This window comes from Aulonocara sp. 'chitande type north' Nkhata Bay, linkage group LG12 (genome assembly GCF_057382095.1).
Source record: "Aulonocara sp. 'chitande type north' Nkhata Bay isolate Kocher_YH1m ecotype deep benthic linkage group LG12, A_spYH_male_GT1.1, whole genome shotgun sequence".
In the NCBI taxonomy this organism is placed as follows: domain Eukaryota; kingdom Metazoa; phylum Chordata; class Actinopteri; order Cichliformes; family Cichlidae; genus Aulonocara; species Aulonocara sp. 'chitande type north' Nkhata Bay.
This window is the reverse complement of record NC_141355.1, coordinates 5,555,066-5,565,944: the sequence shown is the minus strand read 5'-3', so window position 1 is coordinate 5,565,944 and position 10,879 is coordinate 5,555,066. Positions and strand designations below refer to the sequence as shown.

The following is a 10,879-nucleotide window of genomic DNA, read 5'->3' as shown; positions in this document are numbered from 1 at the left end:
GGTTAGTGAACCAGTCGACATCCCATCATCTCACAGCTCCATCGATTCCAACTGCAAGTTTTGTTTTTTGTTGCCATATGTTGTTGTTTGCAGAAGTTCATCCCACAACAAAATAACGTGGTTAAAAAATTAATGTATCAAAGTAACAAACACTGACACATTGATTGAATCCTGAATTACATAACATCACTCAAATTGGTGTTTCTGCTCATGCAGACATCAGTAGACAGGCAAACGCGCTGCGACCAGCCTGATGAGCGACTGTGGAGGGAGGGCTGACCCTGCAGCCGTGTTTCTGCACACTAACTACTCGTAACACAAGTTGGAGGCATTTCTTTATTTTGTGATATTTGTTTACTTTTCAGTCATGTGACCACACAGTCATCAGTTACAGTGGCAACCAGCAAATGTTTACGTTGTCAATAAGTTAACAACAAATTAAGTGTTTCATAAACTGTGTTTTAACAATGACACTCGTGTTACTGTAATTTACAGACCAGTTATTTCACTAATTCAGAAGAAAAACTGCTTCTCTTCATGATGGACTGTGTCAAACACACGCTGTTGTTCTGACAGACGCCTGTGACAGAGGCGTCGCTAAGGACCAAATGTGTCTCTTCAGAGGTTAATCAGAGATGTGAATGATCACTGTAACAGTGAGATCATATTTACTGATGTAACCTCTGAGAAACTGTTTCCTTTTAAAGGCTTTGGTCCAGAGATCTAAAACCTCAGCAAATAATCCAAACCTGAGTACAACAGCTGGCCTGAGACCTGTGATTGGGTCAGTGAAGGAAGCTGCTGATTGGAGATGAATGTGCTGAGGAGTCACAGTACGATGGACGTGACAATAAAGGCCTCTGTGTTTTATTGTAACATTTCTGTTATGTTTTGTAGGACTAATAAGGGCCTCAACAGTCGCTCAGTGTTTTCCTTCATTGTAACGAGCCTGTCCCGTTGGATCTATGATTCCTGTGCTTTTGTTGTCGTTACTATTTCTGATCATTTATCTTGTAAATATAGTTTTTGGGTTTTGTTTTTTAGAGGATGGGTCAGTTTATCAGGGACTGAAACACAAATCCTGTTGGCCCAGAAAATTCTTAGTCGCTGTTGGCGCCACCCGACCGTTTAGTTCAGACCATTAAAGTAACGACTGGTTCTATATGACACTTTTCTACATGCAACAAAGGTGGTGATGGAAGGAGGAGAACAAACTTTTTTGTCTGTATTTAATAGCACAATGAAGACCAGACAGCAAAGCAGGGAGGGAGAAATAAAGGGCCTCAGGTCAGAGTTGAACCCGGCCGCAGCATTTACCCCATGACCAGGTGACGTGGTCACCCGCCCGACCCTTACGCACAGCAGTATTTCACTTCAGCTACCAGGAGTATGTGGGTCGAGCATGCAGACTGAACTTTAGCTGCATGTTAGAAAGCCGAGTTTATGAATGAAGGCTAGAACAAATGTCCCGGCTGAAGGAGGAGGGGCTGCAGAGGTGTATAAACACAGGTGGGCGGGGCAGGGCTAGTGTGCAGGATGACTCAGTGACCTACACTGACCCGTGTTGGTGAACATTTTGTTAAAGTTAAATGTTTTCAAGCTGACAAGTAAATTATCCAGCGAGCTAAGTTGAGCTGACCGACGTGCAGTAAGGTTTTCATGCTCTTCACTAACAGCTGATCGCTGAGAATATATCAACAGTAATAATGTCCTGTAATTCCCACGGCTCTGTATGTCACACCTGCGTATGCTTCCCCATCACATTCATCACCTGTTCCTCTGGTGTCTCTGATTGGAGCACGCAGGTGTGTGGAGCAGAGTGAAATCACACACCTAATGCTGTTTTATTCAACCTGGATCTTGGAAGTTTTGATTAACATCAGTGTCAAACATGAACTAACTCTTTGTCCCCTTCAACATTACATGTTGTTTTTTGAAGTAACAGGTTCAGTGATCTTAAAAGGCTGCGGTAACGTGTCGCTGATAAAACACTGAGTCATTTTCAAATTATTCACTTTAGTTCAATTCAGCTTTATTGTTTTATGTGAAAGTCTCCATCCTGTGTCCTTCACTTATCTTTATCCCAGGTGTGAATTGTTCACAGGACTTAAAAGAAGGACGTGTCTGTGGAAAAGGCTCCGGCCAACCTAAACTCCTCCCTCATCAGGACACAGAAGAGCCGCTGAGGCAGCGCCTTGGAGTACGCTGCTGGTCGCGGCACACAGGTGCGCAACAAGATCTCCCGGCCTGCTGGAGGAGGGAAGTCTGGTACTCTGCTGCTTCCCCCAGTTTGCTTCTTGTCAGATCCCAAGTCCTCATCGACGGGCGCCAGAAGGGCAGCCTAAAAGGGCAAAGGTCAAATGTTAGCAAACAGCAACCGATTCTGAAGAAATGTGCTGTGTGATATTCAGAAGTACTGTAACCCGAGTCTCCCACAGAGACCTGATCCAGACTACAGCTCACAAACACAGCTCCTCTACTAACACCTCACTGCAGCTGCACGCTGCTGATCCTGTCTGTGATTAGAAATGATTTCAATAAAGTAAAACAGAGGCTCGTTTTCTATGAGCGTAAACAGGGATCTCTTTTTCAGTCTCAGTGTAACAAACGTGTTTACTGAATAAGTCTTTCAGTAAAAATGTTTTTGTTAATTCAGTAAAATCTGCAAAGATGACTTGTACTGTTGGCAGCAACAAACAGAGACAACAGAGTGTGGGACAGACAGGAAGTCAGGACACGTCTATGTGCTTCACAGTGGGACTAGAACATGAACATTTCTACACACACCACAGGCAGCAACTGTGCAAACCTCCACGTCACCAAAAACACCCTGCAGGTCCCATCAGAGCAACGGCAGAGAAAACAGATGAAAGGTCTGTTAGAGAGAAAAACGCTTCGCTGCTTTCTTACCTGTATGACACCAAAAGGGTTTTGTTTTTTTAATAATAAAGGCTTCATGTTTTACAGTTAAAGGTAAAGCTCATGCAAACATGCAGGCTTATTTGTCTGATCAATGCAAAAGTTCAAACATGTCTCTTTCAAGCCTCATTATCAGCTGAGATCATAGTAAAGACACAGACAGGATCCTGATCCATCTGTTCTTTATATAATTACTGTTTTTACTGTAATGTAGAATATCATGGACATAATACACAGACTGCAGCCTAAATACTGCTAAAAACAGCTCTTTTTATTTTTAAGGTTTCACGTATTAACCTTTTATTATAAAAGTCACCTGATCCTTAGCAGGTGTGTATACAGAAATACACCAGGTCATTATTTAAGCAAAGCGAAGCCAAACTGCTCCTGTGTGACAGATGAAGTCCACCTTTAAACAGCATTTAGATGCTGCTAATGAAACTCGATTAGTGGCAGCACTGGTCTGTGGGCTGGGGACACTGGTGCCACCAGTACAGCGCGCACTTTTCACAGCGCCACCATGTGGACCAAACTGTATTCTGGGTCAAACCTGATGTTTTATCATTTACACTGAACAAAAATATAAACGCAACACTTTTGCTTTTGCTCCTGTTTTCCATGAGCTGAACTCAGAGATATGAAACATTTTCTACAAACACAAAAGACCCGACACTCGCAAGCAATGTTCCCTCTAAGCTGCGCGCGTACACAATTGCGCACTGCTGGCACGGTCTCTGCACAGAAAATCTGCGTTGCGCGCACAAAAAAAAAAAAAAAAAAATTCACCTGAATTGAAATTAAAATGAAAACTTTAACAATCCTGTTTTGCAGTGTTAGTCAGTGACTGGCTGCTCCCGTATAGGATTAGAACGAGGCCACCTTATCCCGTAGTCCAGCCAATCACGCGATTCACATTCGTATATACGCAGCTAATCAACGTCGCTGTCAGGCTCTGACGCGTCCTTATGCGCCGACACCGGTGTTTTAGCAAAGCGGCTGATGTGGAGTGAAGCCACGTTAATGACAACGTGTACAACCATTGGAGATGTGAGCAGGACCGACGGAACAACTGACGGGAAAAGTGTGGACTTTATACCAGTTTTTAAATTGTGTTGATCGGCCGCGTACAACCAGAGTTATGATAAAAATATCTGCAATGTTTGGTTTTCTTCCTGAATACTGTCGTTGTTTATATTTACTGCGGGAAGAAACGGTGAAAACGCCGTTTTATAAGGAAAACGCTCGAAAGCCTGTGAGCAAAAACAACACCCCACCACCCTTTCCTATTGGTGGAAAAATGTACCATGTCGCTCGGGCCCCTTTGGAGGTGGGGTGCCCCCGGCCTCTCGGCCTGGGGCTCGGTCACTCAGGCGCAGCTGGGGGCCGGCGGAGCTCACGGGCGCGTCACTGCAACTCCCCCTGACTTCTGCTCCGCGGCTGCTGGGCGAGCCCTCATCTGGGACTCTCCTCAGCTCTTACTGGAACAGTGGCGCGGCTGCCCCTCTGTTGGTCTTCCATGGTCTCTTGTGTTCTGGGGGCCTCTGGATGTCTGGAGTTTTGATCTCCTCCATACCCGCTTCACACCCTGGAGGACGGGGCTGTGGCCCCCCCACACTCCCTAGCAGATCATTACATGGAGAAACCTTTGGAATGCAAGCATGCTGATCCACACAGGTATGCACACATGGGTATTCACAGACGCGGACTAAAGCTTTCTTGGCTGCTACCTCAAAGCACACTGTGCGCTGTCTATCTTGCGTGCTGCACAATATCGTTTATTATTTAGTAAATATTGATATCTATGGCTAGCTAGTTTATTGTGATGGTGCTTTGTTTTCTCTATTATTATGTTGCTCTTTGTTGTTTGCTGTCTCCTCTGTTTGTTTTTTTTGTTTGTTTTTTTTTTTTCTCCATACAGGTGACCCAGGAGTTCTTTTTTTTTTTTTTTTTTTTCTCTCTCTCTTCCCCCCCCTTCTCACCGTCTCTTCTCCCCTGTGGTTTTCTTTCTTTCTCTCCCCCTCTTTCTCTCATTCATTCCCCCTGTCCTATTTATTAAAAAAAAAAAAAAAAAAAAAATGACAAAGGATGAACTGAAGCTCTGCCATCACGTAATGTCGCATACTGCTGTTTCTGATGTCATTTAAGAAAAAAAAAAAAAAATGTACCATGTGGACCAATCAAAAATTATATGGCAAGGGTTAGAAACGGGAGGAAGTTTTAGGAGTGACGGCGGTGCTTGGAGATGTGAGAGATTTGCGACGTTTAGCGCAAATCTTATGTAGTGAGTGTGTAGTGTAGTCAGCAGTTTTGTTGTGTGTGTCAGAACAATGAGGCGACTGCTGAATGTTACAGGTGTTACAGCAGTGATACATCTGCTGTTGTCCTGCAGGTATCAGGCTGTTGTTCTCCTTCATCTCATAGTGGACACAAATTATTTTTTGGAGTGGCACAAATAATTTGTGTGGCATCAGATTTGATGCAGAACAGCTGATTGTTCTGTAAATAGTTTGAAATGTTTAATTAAAAAACGCCTTGGCTACATTTTTAGGTAAACAGCTGCAAAAAACTTTGTTTGCATAACTCGGTTACTTTTTTTGAAGAAGTAACTATATAATTAATTGCCCAACATTGGTCATTATATACTGTATTTTGCAGACAGAGTTACAGACTCTCTCCCAGACCACAGACTCATAATACAAGTCAGAGCTTTATTAAAAAAAAAAGAAAGAAAGTTGTGTTTTCAAAATTAGAGTTATTTTTACTTCCAATAGTGTTAACATACTGCACAGGTCAGGAACAAGATTTTTTGTTACATTTTCATTGTAAGTGGGCTGAAGCAGTTAATTAAAAGTAGTCTAACATGCCACACCTGTGAGGTGTGGCATGTCAAGGTGCTGATTAGACAGCATGAATATTGCACAGGTGTGTCTGAGACTGCCCACAATAAAAGGCCACTCTGAAATATGCCGTACATGTGTAGCACAATGACACATGTCGCAAAACCAGTCAGGATCCGGTTCAGCTCATGGAAACAAAAGTGTTGTGTTTTTTATTTGTGTTCAGTGTAACAAATACTGAGACGTCTAATAATGTTGTGTGTTGTTCATCTGAGGACGCTGCAGAGAACCAGATTATTTTTATTATCCTGTTTGTCTGTTATGTGAACCTTTAGAGGATGTACCTTATAAAGACTGAGTGTGTTTATCGCACTATGTTAAATGTAACTGTGAGCGACACGAGGCTTACTGCTCATGGTTACCTCATCAGTGGTGAAGTCAGCCAGCTTGATGCAAGAAAGAGGAAGAACAAAAGGATGAAAGAGCAACACACAGATGAAAAACAAAAACAGACTTTCTAACCGACAGAGCTGAAATCTGAACATGTCACCAGCTGCAGGAGGCAACGCTCTGAACCACGTCGTTCCTCCTCCAGATGGAGCTTTTACTGCCTATAGTCTCTTGACATACAATGGTTGGATTGTCCTATGATACTGTATCAGCTGAGCCTCAAATTCTTATGATCTCGAGCTTCAGTCTCAATGAATCCTTAGTTGGCTCAGATGCATCATCTGGTGTTTGAGTGTAACAAGGTGGTTGTAACACAAAAGGTGTGTATGTGTTTGTGTAAACAGGTGAGTGTGGTTTGTAGTGTCCAACTAAAGCAGCGTGTCTAACCAACCACATCTCCAGGGCTGAATCAGGTGACCACGAGCCATCGCTCCACAGCTGCTGAGGGAGCTACAACCCTCATTCAGCCTTTCATAGACATACGGCAATGAACTGTATGAACAATAAACTTTATTCATACACACAAATCCCTTTAGGGTTGTGTCAGCGAGGGCAAACGTGCCACATCAAATACATGGAGCTACAAGCTGTGGTGACCCACTGTCAGTAAGGGAGCTTTATTACACACACACAGCATCAAATCATAACAACAGTTACCTCAAGCTACTTCTATGTTATAAGGCAAAGACCCTGCAGTTACACAGGGAAACATTAGGTGACCGTCTGTGAGCGACAGTGGGAACCAAAGCCTCTAACAAACATCCATCGATAGATGAGGGGCAGACGGGCTGAATGCAGAGAGGTCTACTAACACATGTTGAGTGAAGAAGAAACACCCAGTGCATTATGGGGAACTTAGACCTATAACTTAGACCTGTGTGCGCCTTAGCATATGCTACTTCCGGCGCATAGCGCTTAGTTTCCGGTGTGATATTCGCTCCTTGTTCACAGTCGGGTTTTTCAACCAAATGGACGAATCAAGTGGCAATTTACATTTTTCGAGATGTCGAATGTATCTGTAGATGATGTTGATCGACTTGTCGATATTTCCCCCCCGCGCCTCAGAGCAAACGAGAGAAAGGATTCAGATTTTATACTTCTCAGTATCTGTAAACAGCGCTCCCTCGTTTATGTTATAAATAATTATAAATTTGTTGTGTTTTCTTTAACAATGTCAGAAGGAGAGAGGCACTGAGGCACCGTCTTCCGCCCCCCGATGCTCCTGCTGCGCCTCCTCCTTCTGACAGGAACTACCTACAGAACAAGCATGAATGATGCCTGAGTGGACACACACAACTCACAAGTTCCTGGCTCTGTCAGCTCCTCTGCAGAGGGTTTCCCTAAGAAGGTGGACCTAGCAGGGTCACCGGGGGACGGGGAGCTGTGCCTCACGGCCCTCACTTCGTCGGAGAAACCCTCATGCAGAGTTCAGAAACTTGTGTGTTGAGTATGTCGCTGTGAGCCTCCACCATTTAACTAGTGGGTGCAGCCTGAACTGTCTAGAGACAGACCAGACCAGCTGCACAACACAGACACTTCAAACCTGAGGACAAATCTAAGAGAACAGAAAAAGGAAAGGAAACTTAGCTTAGAACCATGCAGCGCTACAGGAGACGGCAGCACTGCAGAGGTGAGGACCGGCACCTGTTTGAAAGAGACAAATGCACACAAAATAAGTGTTTGTTGTAGAATGTGCAGCATGAAAGTAGCATGCATGTTTTGCATAGAACTGTTTTATGCATCTGCATTTCACAAAGAATGACAAATTGGTATACGGGACAACAAATAAAATCTAATGTATAGAAAAAAGATAATAGGATATGCCCATGACAATAAGAATGATAAAGGACTTCACAAAGTCAATTTATTGCTAAAGTGTGATCTTAGAAAATTGCTATTGTGCACCACACTAAACAGAACAAATTCTGTCAAAACTTACTTTTGCAAGATCCCACAAATGTTTTGCAAGATCTTGAGAGTTTTTTTCTTTGCATTTATCATGCTTCCATCAATACCTGTAAAGCTGTACAGAGTACTGCAGCTGGTTGTTAATGAATGCAACAAAGACCACCAGATCAAAGTACACCTAGCAACGAGTGTTTCCCCTTCCACTGAGCACTATCTTCATCTCGCAAAATACATGTTCAAATTTTTTTTCTTCAATGTGCCTTGCGAGGCTCCATAACATACCTATCAATCTGTGAGCATTTCTCAGAGGCTGCAGCAACTGCAGCTTTTGAGGAAGTTGCAACAGCACATTTGTGAATTCTCACGCGTAGCCCTACAGGAACACCCACAGTTACAAATACCATAGCGACCAACATCAGTGCTACTACTGCCCACAGTTCATGTAAAGGAAACATAACGGTGTCATACAATAAACTACAGAATCAGCATTGTTGTCTGTGAAGGTTCTCAGTCATTCAGGTCATCGTAGTCAAAGGAGCTTGTAAAGAAAAGCATCTGGACTTCTTTAAGTTGCTTGAAGACGTTTCACCTCTCATCCGAGAAGCTTCTTCACTTCATCAGCATTGTTGCACAATTCAATCTTGTTACCCTTCTTTAAAGTCCACCACCTGTGCTGCAAGTGAAGTTGATGCATTAACACATTGAAAGTTGTGGCACTTCTCATTATTTGACGTGCACAGCTGCTCTGTGTGAGGGTCAAACATTTGTTTATTCAACACCTGTGAAGGTATCAGAAAAAATGCATAGATAGCAAGAGAAGCAAATTAAAGCACTGCACGTGCTTTACGTGCTATGACATGCTGCACGTCATAAAACCCAGTTTCTTGATTAACATTTTTAAGAGTTAAGTTGTAATACTTTTGTGCATTATTAAAACAAATCCTAAAATTCTGTATCACTGTGCTGTTACGAGAAGGTAGCTTGAATGTAGGTATCTGGCCCTGTGTAAATCTTGAGCATGAGTGATGTTGTGGGACAGTGCACCAACTACACAGGTACAACAGCCGGAGAACCAAGAACCAGGAACAGCTACTTGGCGATCCCGACACAGACTCCAGCTTTCCATATCTGCATCTGCAATGAATATTAATAGAGATAAAATACAATCTTTTATCCTGTCTTCCTTCTCTCAGCCCAACCGGTCGCAGCAGATTTGGCGCTATATAAATAAAATTGAATTGAATTGAATACAATTTGCGCTCTCAGAGTGCTTCTTGTTTGTTTTTGTTGTAATCTGACTGTGGATTTTGATGTTTTTAAAAGCATAATACAGCAAAAAAACAAACAAACAAACAAACAAAACCCAGAAGGCCTTTTAAATTTCTTTAAATATTGTTCTGCTTTAGTCAAATCAAAAGATTGTATATTATTAACTTGAAATTGAATTGTGATTTTAATTTTAGGAATAGAATTTTAAGAATATTAGTTTTTACTGTCTCCAAATGGACAGGTAAAAAGCAGCTTTGAATTGACAGACCTCAAATAATAATATATTTCTTGGATTCGAGGGGGCACCCAAACTCCACCTACACTACTGTGCTAGACAGCAATATCACAGAACAGTGAACTCTTGGCACACACAAAAAATCCCCAGTGTAATCAATCCTCCACAGCAATGAAACACTGGATTATTGGGTACAGACACTCTCTTGTAGCCAAAAGGTCAGAGGGTTAGTCCTTTCCAAAGCTATCAAAACATCATTTAGCAGGGCAGCGGCAAACAGTGTCTGAAAAGTGACTTTTCATAACCACTGTCATACTTATTAGATATTAAATTTACAATTGTTTTCTTCTCTGTATTGTTATCCATTCAGAACCAATACAATTATCCTGATAGATGCAGAAGGGAATGTGATCTTCACAGAGCGCACCATGCTTGACTGTGACACAACCAAATGGAGCACCAGTTCTTTCCAGTTCAAACTGCAGGAGTGAAGACACAATGGAGGAAACCTACTCTGTGCCTTTCTGCATCATCTCTCCTTCCGTTACCTTTTCCTCACCATCTCCTTCAGCTGAGCCTCATGTGACCGCAAAGACTCATCAGCACTTTTTTTATTCAGCTAGTCACTAGCTGCCTCGTTAACATCAGTTTCATATATTTCTTACTTTTGATTTAATTTAAAGATGTATGCTAATTTTTAAAAAAAAGCAAAGATGCCAAAGGACATTTAGAGTTTTGTAGAGGAAAATATTTTACCTACATGTCATGAACCTTCTCAAAAATTATAGCTTGAATGTAATTTGGTAAATATAAGATTGGTGTGATGCCATTTTCTGTCATGAACGCTAGACATTGTGGCCCTTTCACACACATGGCAAAAGACAGGAGATGATCTGTGTTAGGCACATTACATGCAGTACGTTATGACTGGTTCTGACATTAGTGGTTTTAAATACAGCTTGTCTGGGTGAAGTGTAGAAAAGCTCGTCTGCGGTGCATGAATACATGCTTTTTGGTGTCCGATGTAACCTTCCATCCATGATTTACATTTTATGCTCTATTTTCAGGCTGCAGGCTAAATTGGCATCCTATGACAAGTCATAGGGTCACATATATTTTTCTAGAAGATTTAAGTTCACACGAGTCATCACCAGGATTACTGGCTACTTTGTAAGTTTCTGATTACCCTTTCATTGGTGTTTAGGTAATTTTGCGTCACAGCATCAAATGTTTCAATGCACTGTTAAATGCACTGGATCTT

At 42.2% G+C, this 10,879-nt stretch overlaps 1 long non-coding RNA gene across 1 annotated transcript; it reads right to left on the bottom strand.

Annotated features, from left to right (window-relative positions):
* Positions 1 to 2,015: 2,015 nt before the first annotated feature.
* LOC147316774 (uncharacterized) lies at positions 2,016 to 4,198 on the bottom strand. Its single transcript, XR_015131732.1, has 2 exons — positions 3,706 to 4,198; positions 2,016 to 2,341 (listed from the first exon to the last, which is right to left on the bottom strand). It is a non-coding gene; the product is annotated as an uncharacterized LOC147316774 (long non-coding RNA).
* Positions 4,199 to 10,879: the final 6,681 nt, after the last annotated feature.